Below are 10,333 nucleotides of genomic sequence, written 5' to 3'. Positions count from 1 at the left end.
AGCAAGACTCTCTCTCTCTCTCTCTCTCTCTGTGTGTGTGTGTGTGTGTGTGTGTGTGTGTGTGTGTGAGTGAGTGTGTGTGTGAGAGAGAGAGAGAGAGAGAGAGAGAGAGAGAGAGAGAGAGAGAGAGAGAGAGAGAGAGAGAGAGAGAGAGAGAGAGAGAGAGAGAGAGCAGGATTATAAAGGGAAAAAAACTAAGTTTCTCAAAAACAAATGATTTGTGTAGTTATTCTGCACAGATCATTGGTAATTTCTTAGGATATGTACTCAGCTTAAGAGGGAAATATATTTATGTGTCCTCTGGTGCATATGATCTGCTCTTTGTTCTTTGTTTTGAAATATTATTACTGTAAACTCATTAAAAGCTGTGTTAATCAAGTATAGAAGCTTCAAATGAATGAATCCAACTCCAGCATTATTGTACCATTCTGTTATTCAATAGTCCTGCTTTTGCTCTGGTGTCCTTATATGTCCTGTTTTTTCTATACATATTATAAATATACATTATTGCTAATATTCTATTTATGTACTGTAAATATTTGATTACGATTTTGGATTATGGCTATGACAGACCTTTTTTTTACAGAGTTCAGAAATACGTATTTCATCTGTAATTTACCAGGGTGATCCTATCAACAACAAAAAAATGTCTCCCTTAATGGACATTTTTTATTATAGCTATCATTGTACTTTGTTTTGTAATACAGTGGCATTAATCTAGAAAAAAAGTCATTGCTGAGGGTGTTTTATTATTTAAAGTGTAAATTTAAAAGGATAGTTTACCCCAATCATTCACTCGCCCTCAAGTAGTTCCAAACCTGAACGCATTTCTTTCGAATGCGAAACACACATATCTATTTTTGAAGAATGTTGGTAACCAAACTGTTTCGGTTCTTGTCAATATAAGTCAATGGGAACCAAAATGGTTTGGTTTCATTCTTCAAAATAAATTTTTTTTGCATGACAGAATTTTCATTTTGGGGTTTACTATCCCTTTAATAGTGCATTTTTCTCCGATAACATTTGCCATATACCAAACCCGACAAGATGAGAAAACAGTCCATTCCAATCAATGTATTCCAGAGCATCAGAGAATTAGCATTTAACCGTTCACCCCTCAATCCAGATGATCTCATAATCCCGCAGCAGCTCTGTGTGAAAGAAGATTATAATCCCAATCCCTCATACGCGTTCACATCTGTAGCAGTGATAAGCAGAAAGACACAGAGCAATTGTGACACTGTCATCAATCTGTCAGACATCATTCTGATAGCCGCCCAGTTTTGTTGGGAAAATGTATCTCCTGATAGCTTTACCGTTTGCAAATTGTTTATTAGCGACTGTCCTTCACAATACCAGTCACGTCATCTAGAAAGCATCTTATTTTTATGTTAATGAGACACATTCCTTGGACATCAGAACATAATGACATAAATTACAGAGGAAAAACAAGCGCTTTTTTTTTGTAAATTAATGCCAGCTTTTATCCTGCGGGATGTTCGGCATCAGAATAATGGGTTGCCCAGTGGGTTGGCATTTGCGTTCAAGAGGCTTACGTGTCCATCTCAGCACAGCTTCTCCCTCCTCATTTGAAAATGTCATTCGGATCCAGCAGGTTGTGGTCACGGCAACATCATAGAATAACATTTCTCAAATCCTATTTGACAAAATATGTGTCAGACGTCATAAGCGGCTCGGGATTAAACATGTCGGCCAAACGTGTTTAGCGTAACACGGAGGGTAATCCGAAAGAGTTCCGGTCAGAGTTACAACAGAGGTGGAGACTGGAGAGAAGAGTTGCTGTCAAAACCTAAAAGACAAGAGGAAAGAAACATTAATAATATATTGTGAATGTTTTGTAGCATTGAGTGAAATTCTGTTTGTGGAGGAGGAGGAAAATCAGGTTTAAGGTAAATTATATTAAGTAATTATTTTATGATTGGTTTATGAAGCACATTTGGAGCAATTACTAGAAATGAAATCAGATTTATGCAGCGGGTGGTGAAGCAATTAGCCGTGTGCTAGCGCTGCGCTACTTACATAAATGTAATGGCAAACACTCATAAACCCCCTTCCAATCCAAGACTAGCCTCCCCTCAAAAACACAAAGATTGTGAAAATGAATTGTTCGCTCTTACACTGTGGGACGCAACCTTCGTTTTTGCATCTCAAAAGAGCAAGAATATGAATGCTAGTCATGCTAGTTGAGCACGAAAAAGTAAGAAAAAAACAACAACAGACAAACAGTTTTAGCTTTAACCATTTTTGGCTAGCTTGAGAACCAGCATGAAATTAACACCAGTATTTCACAGTCATGTTCTGTTTGTTTTCATTTTCCCTAGATCTCGTTCATTGTTTGTTACCATGGCTTCTGATTGATTTTCGCACCTGTTTCTTGTTCTCTTGATTATCATCCCTGTGCTGTCCCTCTGTTCTCTTTGTTCTTTGTCATCAATGTTATGTTAAAGTATAGTGTATGTTCAGAGTTTTCCTTGTATTGTCTTGGGATTATACAGTATTACACAGAGATTCATGACAACCGTTGGCGCTTTCCATTGTAAGATTTCTTGAATTCAGATTAAAGTTCCGCACTTGAAACTCTTAAAAAAATTAAACATATTCTGCTAAATCATGTCCAGTAAAATGAGGTGCTTACCTTAAGAAAATGTCCACTTCCATTTTATATGAAAGTTTAAAGTCCCCTTGTGGTGAAAATCAAGGTTTTAATATTGTTTATATGCATATGTGGTGTTTTTAATATGCTTTAAGACAAACCATAAGTAAAATCATAAGTCAACACCATTGCTGAGTATTTTTCTCCTTAAAACTGCTGTGAAGCAAAGACAGCCTCAAAGACAGTCTCAAAAACGCGGTTTGAAATCACTGGTATTTCTGACGTCACAAACTACCTTTATATATAAAATGGAATGATATATATTTATTTTCCTGTGACCATGTAGTATAAAGTCACTTCCTGGTTGCTTTAAACAGGACACCAATGTTTACACTAAAAAGGTGGCCTTTTAATACTATTAAGTACTACCTTATTAAATATTATATTATCTGCAAGTAAAATTTCATAAAATAAATACTTTTATGATTTGAGGTATACTACAAGTGTGCATTCAATACAATGAAGTGCACTTCTTTTTCACACCTACCTTCAAGGCCTTAAACTTCATATTTATATTTGAAAGATTATTTTCACTGATCATTGATACAACTGATACAGTTGTCTTTGCTGTTCTAGCGTATTTTGAAAGCATCCTCAATTTACATGTCCAGCTTCCAAAAGTTATACATGTCACTGTAAAATAGTAGTGATTTTCCACCTTAACAAACACCACTAATAAATGCGTTTGCATGAGCAATATAATGCACCTGTGTATCTATGCTCTCTTGCCCCTCTGATGGATGAGTCAGCTTCAACGAAAACCAAGATTTTTTTTTGTCTAAACTGTCATCAGCATTGTTTTTCTTACAGATTAGCCATGATTGGTTTCCGTGGGAAGTCAGATGGACGTTCCTGAGCCTCTTGATTGCATTAGAAGTGCACATGGAAGTTATTACAAATTGATAAGGACTTCATGGGAGGTCAACAAGAGATCGATGACTAATTGTGTTTTGGCGTCTTTTTGAAGGGCACCGAGCCCGCACATAGCCTACACACAAACACACAGAGGATGGCTTGAAAAATAAAAAAAACGAGGTCTGTCCTTCATGAGATCCTAAACCACATTACCTGTGCTCACATGTGAGAAAAATACCTTTCATTAGCTCACCGATAACAGTAGGGCAAAGCTATGCACCGTCAGTTGAAAAACGCTCCCAAAAAAAATCAACCTTGAAGTGATGCAGCCTCCTCCATTTGTCTTCATTCTGTTTGGCAGGTAATCTATTAGTTTTAATAATCCCCGCTGCCGTATCTCGAGCCAAGCAGCCATGTTGCCGGGGCTTGTGCCCAGGACTTCATCCACCCTAGATAAGTCATTATGACAATATGAGCCAGTCATCCAGTAAGACGGTTCCCTTCATCGAATGTTAGCATGAAAATAAATCCAGTGGGATGATATTAAAGAGCCTTTAGACTGACCAACAGACCTTAGTAAACACATTACTTGTGATGAAATGTTGCCAAGCGCACATTTTACACTATATTCAAAAGACATCAATGATATTGCAATGAAGGTGCAAAGCATTTTTTTAACAGAATATGCCTTGATTTACCACAAAAAATATAATATTGACTCATTTCTCATTTTATTTTAAAAAGAAGTAGCCTACGAATCAAGGTTACGGCAAGGCAATAAGCCAATTTGTGTGGAATTTAAAGGCTGAAAAGGGTGACTTATAAGTTTATAAAAGCACTTCCATTTATTCTTCTGTTAATATTGTGTATTATTTGTGCTGTAAAACTGATTAAGTCATATTTTTAATAGTAATTTTATGACATCTTGTTGTCAAAATGAACACTATTTCACAGAAAAGGTTTTTCCACAATAAAATCATGTCAACCCACATATTGTTTACATGTTCTGGCTATACTATTGAAACAGTGAGTATTTTAATGATTATTATTAAAATTATATATTGGACCATTACACACACACACACACACACACACACACACACACACACACACACACACACACACACACACACACACACACACACACACACACACACACACACACACACACACACACACACACACACACAGTAAGTTTTATGTATTTCAATTCCATGTAAAATTCCAAAGAAGTTTCTCACATAGTTTCCAAACAAACTAATAAACGCACATACATAAATGAAACAGGTAAGAAACAGGTATTTCTGTACTTAATCTATTTTATTTTAAAATGCATTTATTCAAATTGCTTAGAAACATAAATCTGTTTATTGCACAAACAATTACATTCATTTTCAGTATTTTAAAGTATGGCTAAAACATCAAGCTATGGAACAAGCAATATTCGCTATTTAAAATGTATGAGATTGAAATAAATCTGATTTATTGATTATAAAATACATAAGCCTGGTTATTGTGTAGGTCTACACATTCAGTTCATTCTGGGTTCATCTATTATGTCGGACAAATATGCATCACATTAAGCTTATTTGTTTATTTATGTTAGAACTGTTTAGTTCAAATGGATGGGAATATTGCATATTTTATATGCATTTCGAATGCATCTTAAACAGATAGTTCACCCAAAAATAAAAATGTTGTCACCATTTACTCACCCTCTAGTTGTTCCAAACCTGTACGAGTTTCTTTCTTCTGTTGAACACAAAAGAAGATTTTTTGAAGAATGTTGGCATTGCAACCAAACAGTTGACGGCAGCCGATGACTTTGATAGTATTTTTTTCCTACTATATAAGTCAATGGCCGAAGATGAACAAAGGTCTTACGGGGTTGGAACAACATGAGGGTGAGTGAATACTGATAGAATTTTCGTTTTTGGGTGAACTATCCCTTTAAATCGCACTGAACCCAGAATATTCCTTTAAAGCAATCCTGGGTGTATGCAAGAGTCCAACTTTGCATAATTCCCCTGCTGCCTTCATCTTAATTAATACTTCACATGACAAATCCACTTGTTACTTTTAGTTAATGGCTGCGCTGACACCTTCACTAATCACCCCGGCCCCATACAGATAGCAGCACAGCATTAAATATTTCACCGCTGTGTATCAATGTATTATTAAAAAGTCATTTATATTTAATGCTGCCGGTCACTGTGAGGTGTGCAAGCAATAGCTGCACTCTCACAAATTCACACCTACCACCAGGAGACTCGGTCAAAGCAATCCTGTCGCCTCTAAATGGACATACAGACCGTGTACGTGCGAACCGCAGACATGAAATCAAATGGATTTGAACGTTGAGATCCTGCGGTGGGGGATTATAATGCAGTTGATATGTATATCACCCACCAGGGATTAATGGATTAGTCCTGTTCTCCCCGTAACAACACCATCAACAAGTCTGACGATTCAAGGTTGTGGGACTGGATGATGACAGATGAATTTCTGTGCTGTTTTAGACTTAAACTTGTAGTTTTTAGTTTCATGTTTGTTTTTCTCTTTCATTCAATATATGTCTACAAGGGAACATTGTAGACGCCCACTGATGGTTGGTTGGTGAAGTCCAGGTTCCCAACGCAGACTCTGGAGTGTGTAATCCTGTCTAACATGCATGCAAATCCTATCTTTTGCCTTACACAATAGCCAGTCTGTGTGCTACTCAGCAATAACAAAGATAGCAGTTAGCGAGCGGCTACGTCTCAGCCCGAAGGGGGTAAACTTCAAAAAATGTATATAATCAGCTTTTGTCAGCCATCCAGAGCCTGTTTAAAACAAAGGCTCCATTCGTCCAATTCTGGAGTAGGCCTATACGACTGCACCCAAATAAATCAATCGAACGAATGTATCAATGGGTCTTGACGATATTTCTCAATAACAACAATCGGCTTCCAGAAGTAAAAATTACATTTATTTTCTCCACAGGGAAACTGATTTTTAACTAGGATCAACAAAGACGTTGATCCAAGAAATCATGTTGTACTTAAATCACGATCACCTTTAAAGATAGACCTGTTGTGAACTCTGAAGTTAGTAATCGATGGTGTATGCTTTTGTTGAAGCCTTCTGTTTGCATTATTTCAGCCTTATTTTTGATTCCCGGTAGAAACCAGGGCTGATTTCAGAACCACATACTAGCATACTAGCAATATTACTCCTATTATTCTACCTATACGCTTATTTCACGCAGCCGTTATTTTGAAATCGAAAGCGAGGCTCCGGTGGGAAGAACCCCGGAAGTAAAGATAAACAACAATGCCTTGGACTACCAACCTGAAGCTGCTGCCGCGATTTACACTATTGGATGTTAATATCCAATATAGGATATGTAGATATAGTTCGTTCCTGCTTATTTTTTTACTTTCTGAAAAAAAAATTGTATAAATGATTTTCACTGTATATAGTCTTAAGTATGAAAGAAATGTATGTACATTTTTAGAATAACTAATTTCTACATTAAACACAACAATACGCCATCGCATTCGCTACTCTCCTATGATTAAAGGCGACACTTCCGGTTTTCTTGCCACCGGAGCCTCACTATTCGCTGCGTCCGAAATCACTTACTCTTTGAGTAGGCACTTATTTTGAATAAGTAATTACTTCATGACCGCTAAAAACATATGTTCTATAAAGTATGAATGTGTGTATGAATGTAATCCGGGTGTACTACATCGCCATGTCGTCATTATCATGTGATCTGTCAGTGTCAGTTATGTCACTTCACAAATCCTGTCCCGTGGCCTCATGGGATAGTAAAGTGTCCATCGTGTGCACACTTCATAATCTCGCTGGAAGTGGTAGAGCATCCAGAGACTTTTTGCCTACTCTTTTATGAGTACTGTGAATTCGGACTTCTTTTGTCACATACTGTTTTTCGCTTAATATATAGTAGGGAAGTACACTGTAAAAAAAGTTACTGCCTTAAAATTTTAAGTACAATCAACTTGGATGTTTAAGTCATTTTAATTAAATTACATTAAACTGACTAAAAAGGATTTGAGTCTTGTATAACTTAAAAAAAAGAAAACTGTATAACATATTTTGATGAGTTAAAGCAATGTAAAAAACAGTTATAACTTATTGATCAATTACATTTATTACATTGTATGCGATTTCGGATGCAGCAAATATTTGGCAGAAATAATAAAAGCAGTATATGCGAATTCAGCACAGGTTTCGCTTACGGCGCTGAGACGGGGCGGGGTCGGATTCTGCATGTCTAAGCCGCTGCACGTCTGGTTTTGTGTTCGACTTATTATACGCACACCTCGCTGATCCTCTTTCCACACAAGCGCGTGTGTGTGTGTACGTTTGTGAGCGCAGGTCATTTTCTGAGGAATCTCTCGCTCAGTGGGAGACACAATGGCTCAGCTGGGGGGCTTCAGTCCAATTTGCCATTGTGTATCACCATTTCTCCCTTAACACAAACATGGCGGCTCTCCAGCTGTCCTCTTGGCACTAACACTGAACCTGAAGAGCAGGCAGCTTATTTGTCCCAGCCACACTGCGCATCACCAATAAAGACATCTATTTGTTTCGGATCCACAAAGATTTTAAGCCTCACCATCCTTTTCTTTCTTCAATCGAGTGTGTCTTTTGAAATATGCAAGTGTGGAAATAGCATTTCTTTGGGGTTGGTGTCTCTGAGACGCTCACACACCTTGAAAATCAAATTTGATGAAAATCTTTGTTATCCGTTTTTTGAAAGCCTTTTATTTTGTTCAAAGTGGGCCTGTATTTTTTGTGGTAGATGTTCCAGGTATTGTTGAGAAATATAATTTATGCTTTGCTGGGATTTTGCACTCATTGCCTTAGCTGGGAAAATCTGTGTACATTTGAAGGGTCCAGACCACATCATTTAAGAATCATTGCATTTTGATATTAATATCTGGAAAATTTCTCAACTTATTCCAAAATGAACTAACAATAATCCAAATCTCATGTATTCATCCAGCAAGGGTTTTTTTGGCGCAAGAACTGTAGAATGTTCTTTTGCTGGGCTGCAGATCATCTGATATCACTTACAGTATGTTAAGGATATTTCCCATTGAATTCAGCCCAACTGGAATACAGTGTTGGAGAAACCGGCCAGTGGAAGGTCACTGTTGTCCAGGGCTTTGTCCCTAATTGAATCTGCTGTCCCTGTAATGGTAACTTCATTTCCAAAGACTTGTGTGATTTTTTCCTGTGAAAGGCCAGCTTTTGTGTGCCCTGCCACCACGCATAATACCGTGACAGAGACAGCGGCAATGAATTCAGTCTTTCTGAATTGGATTAAAGTCCCCATGGTGCTGAATACTAGTCCTCAGCTGATCTGGAATATAATGTGAGACACGCTGTTTTCTTTGGAAACCGGCAAATGCAATGTTTTCCACACATGAGTCTAAAGAACGTAGGTGAACTTGCCGTTAATGAGCCTCTCCATAAACAACCTTTTTATGAAGGAGCTTGAAACTATTGACTAATACTGAATTGCTTAAAGGGACAGTTCACCCGAAAATGAAAAATTAGTCATCACTTGCTCACCCTTCAGTTGTTCCAAACCTGTAAGTGTTTTTCTTCTGTTGAACACAAAAGAAGATACTTCGAAGAAGTAAAGCCATTAAAGAAGTAAATTACAAGCCATTGACTTCCATAGTAGAAAAAAATACGATGGAAGTCAATGGCCGCCGTCAACTGTTTGGTTACCAGCATTCTTTAAAAGATCTTCTTTTGCGTTTAACAGAAGAAAGAAACTCATACCGGTTTAGAACAAAACAAATTAGAATTTTTGGGTGCACTATCCCTTAAACCAACAATTCAAGTGGTAATCATGCATTTACATAAATAAATGAATTTAGCTAATGTTCTTTGTAGGAAGGAAAGTGAATAGTTGCGGACATGGTGATGGAAATATGAGATTGGTGGAAATAATGTTTTTCAATACTTTTGCGTTCACTCGCAAAACATTTTGAGTTTGCTCGAAGAAAGCTCAAAATTTTTACAATTATATACATTTAAATATATTCAAATGAATGTCAGAATAATATCTTCATTTTTGTTTGTGCATTAATGACAGCAGCACTCGATCTGCATGAACTCCACAAGTTTGTGTAAAACCTGATGGCAACAAATGAAGCCTTATTGTAAATATTTCTTATTTATTGTACATCATATTATTTTTCTTTTTATCCCAGTGTAAAAGTGTGGTCACATTTACCATTGTGTGGCACATTTTCACAGGCAAATCAAGTCACTAGGAATCTGAGCAATCGTTAATTCTGCATAAGGGCAAAAGATTTCCCCACGCAGATTTCACAACGGGTTCAAGTTGATTTTGCGAATTTTCAGCATTGACCAACAGAAAGTTGCTTGGTTTGAAAGCAACTTCTGTTTGAGCTGTACTTTATACATCACTACAATAGACAATGGCCTTTTTGCCTGAAATTTTTTGCAAAAATGACTGTACCTCAAGTAATCAACAAGCTACAAATTATCATTCACATAAACAACAGCCTCCCAGAGGTTTCTAATTAAATTCTTAAAGCCATGTAGCTTCTGCATTGTATTTTTAAGCAGTTCTAGATACTGCTGACATGTTCATGGGCGCATGAGTGACAGTTGTGCTCCTCAGCAGTCCTCCAGCAGATTCATCTAGCCCATACAAATGTTAACTTTACAATGAGATGCACCCATTCAGTCTTTCCCTCCCCCATCCAAGTCCACTCTTTTTCTCCACCTAACACCCCCCCCCCGCCCATTCCC

The sequence above is a fragment of the Siphateles boraxobius genome, unplaced genomic scaffold (genome assembly GCF_051911475.1).
Source record: "Siphateles boraxobius isolate OS27281-9 unplaced genomic scaffold, OSU_SipBor_1 1, whole genome shotgun sequence".
In the NCBI taxonomy this organism is placed as follows: Eukaryota; Metazoa; Chordata; class Actinopteri; order Cypriniformes; family Leuciscidae; genus Siphateles; species Siphateles boraxobius.
The sequence above is the reverse complement of the archived record's forward strand: the minus strand, read 5'-3'. Positions refer to the sequence as shown.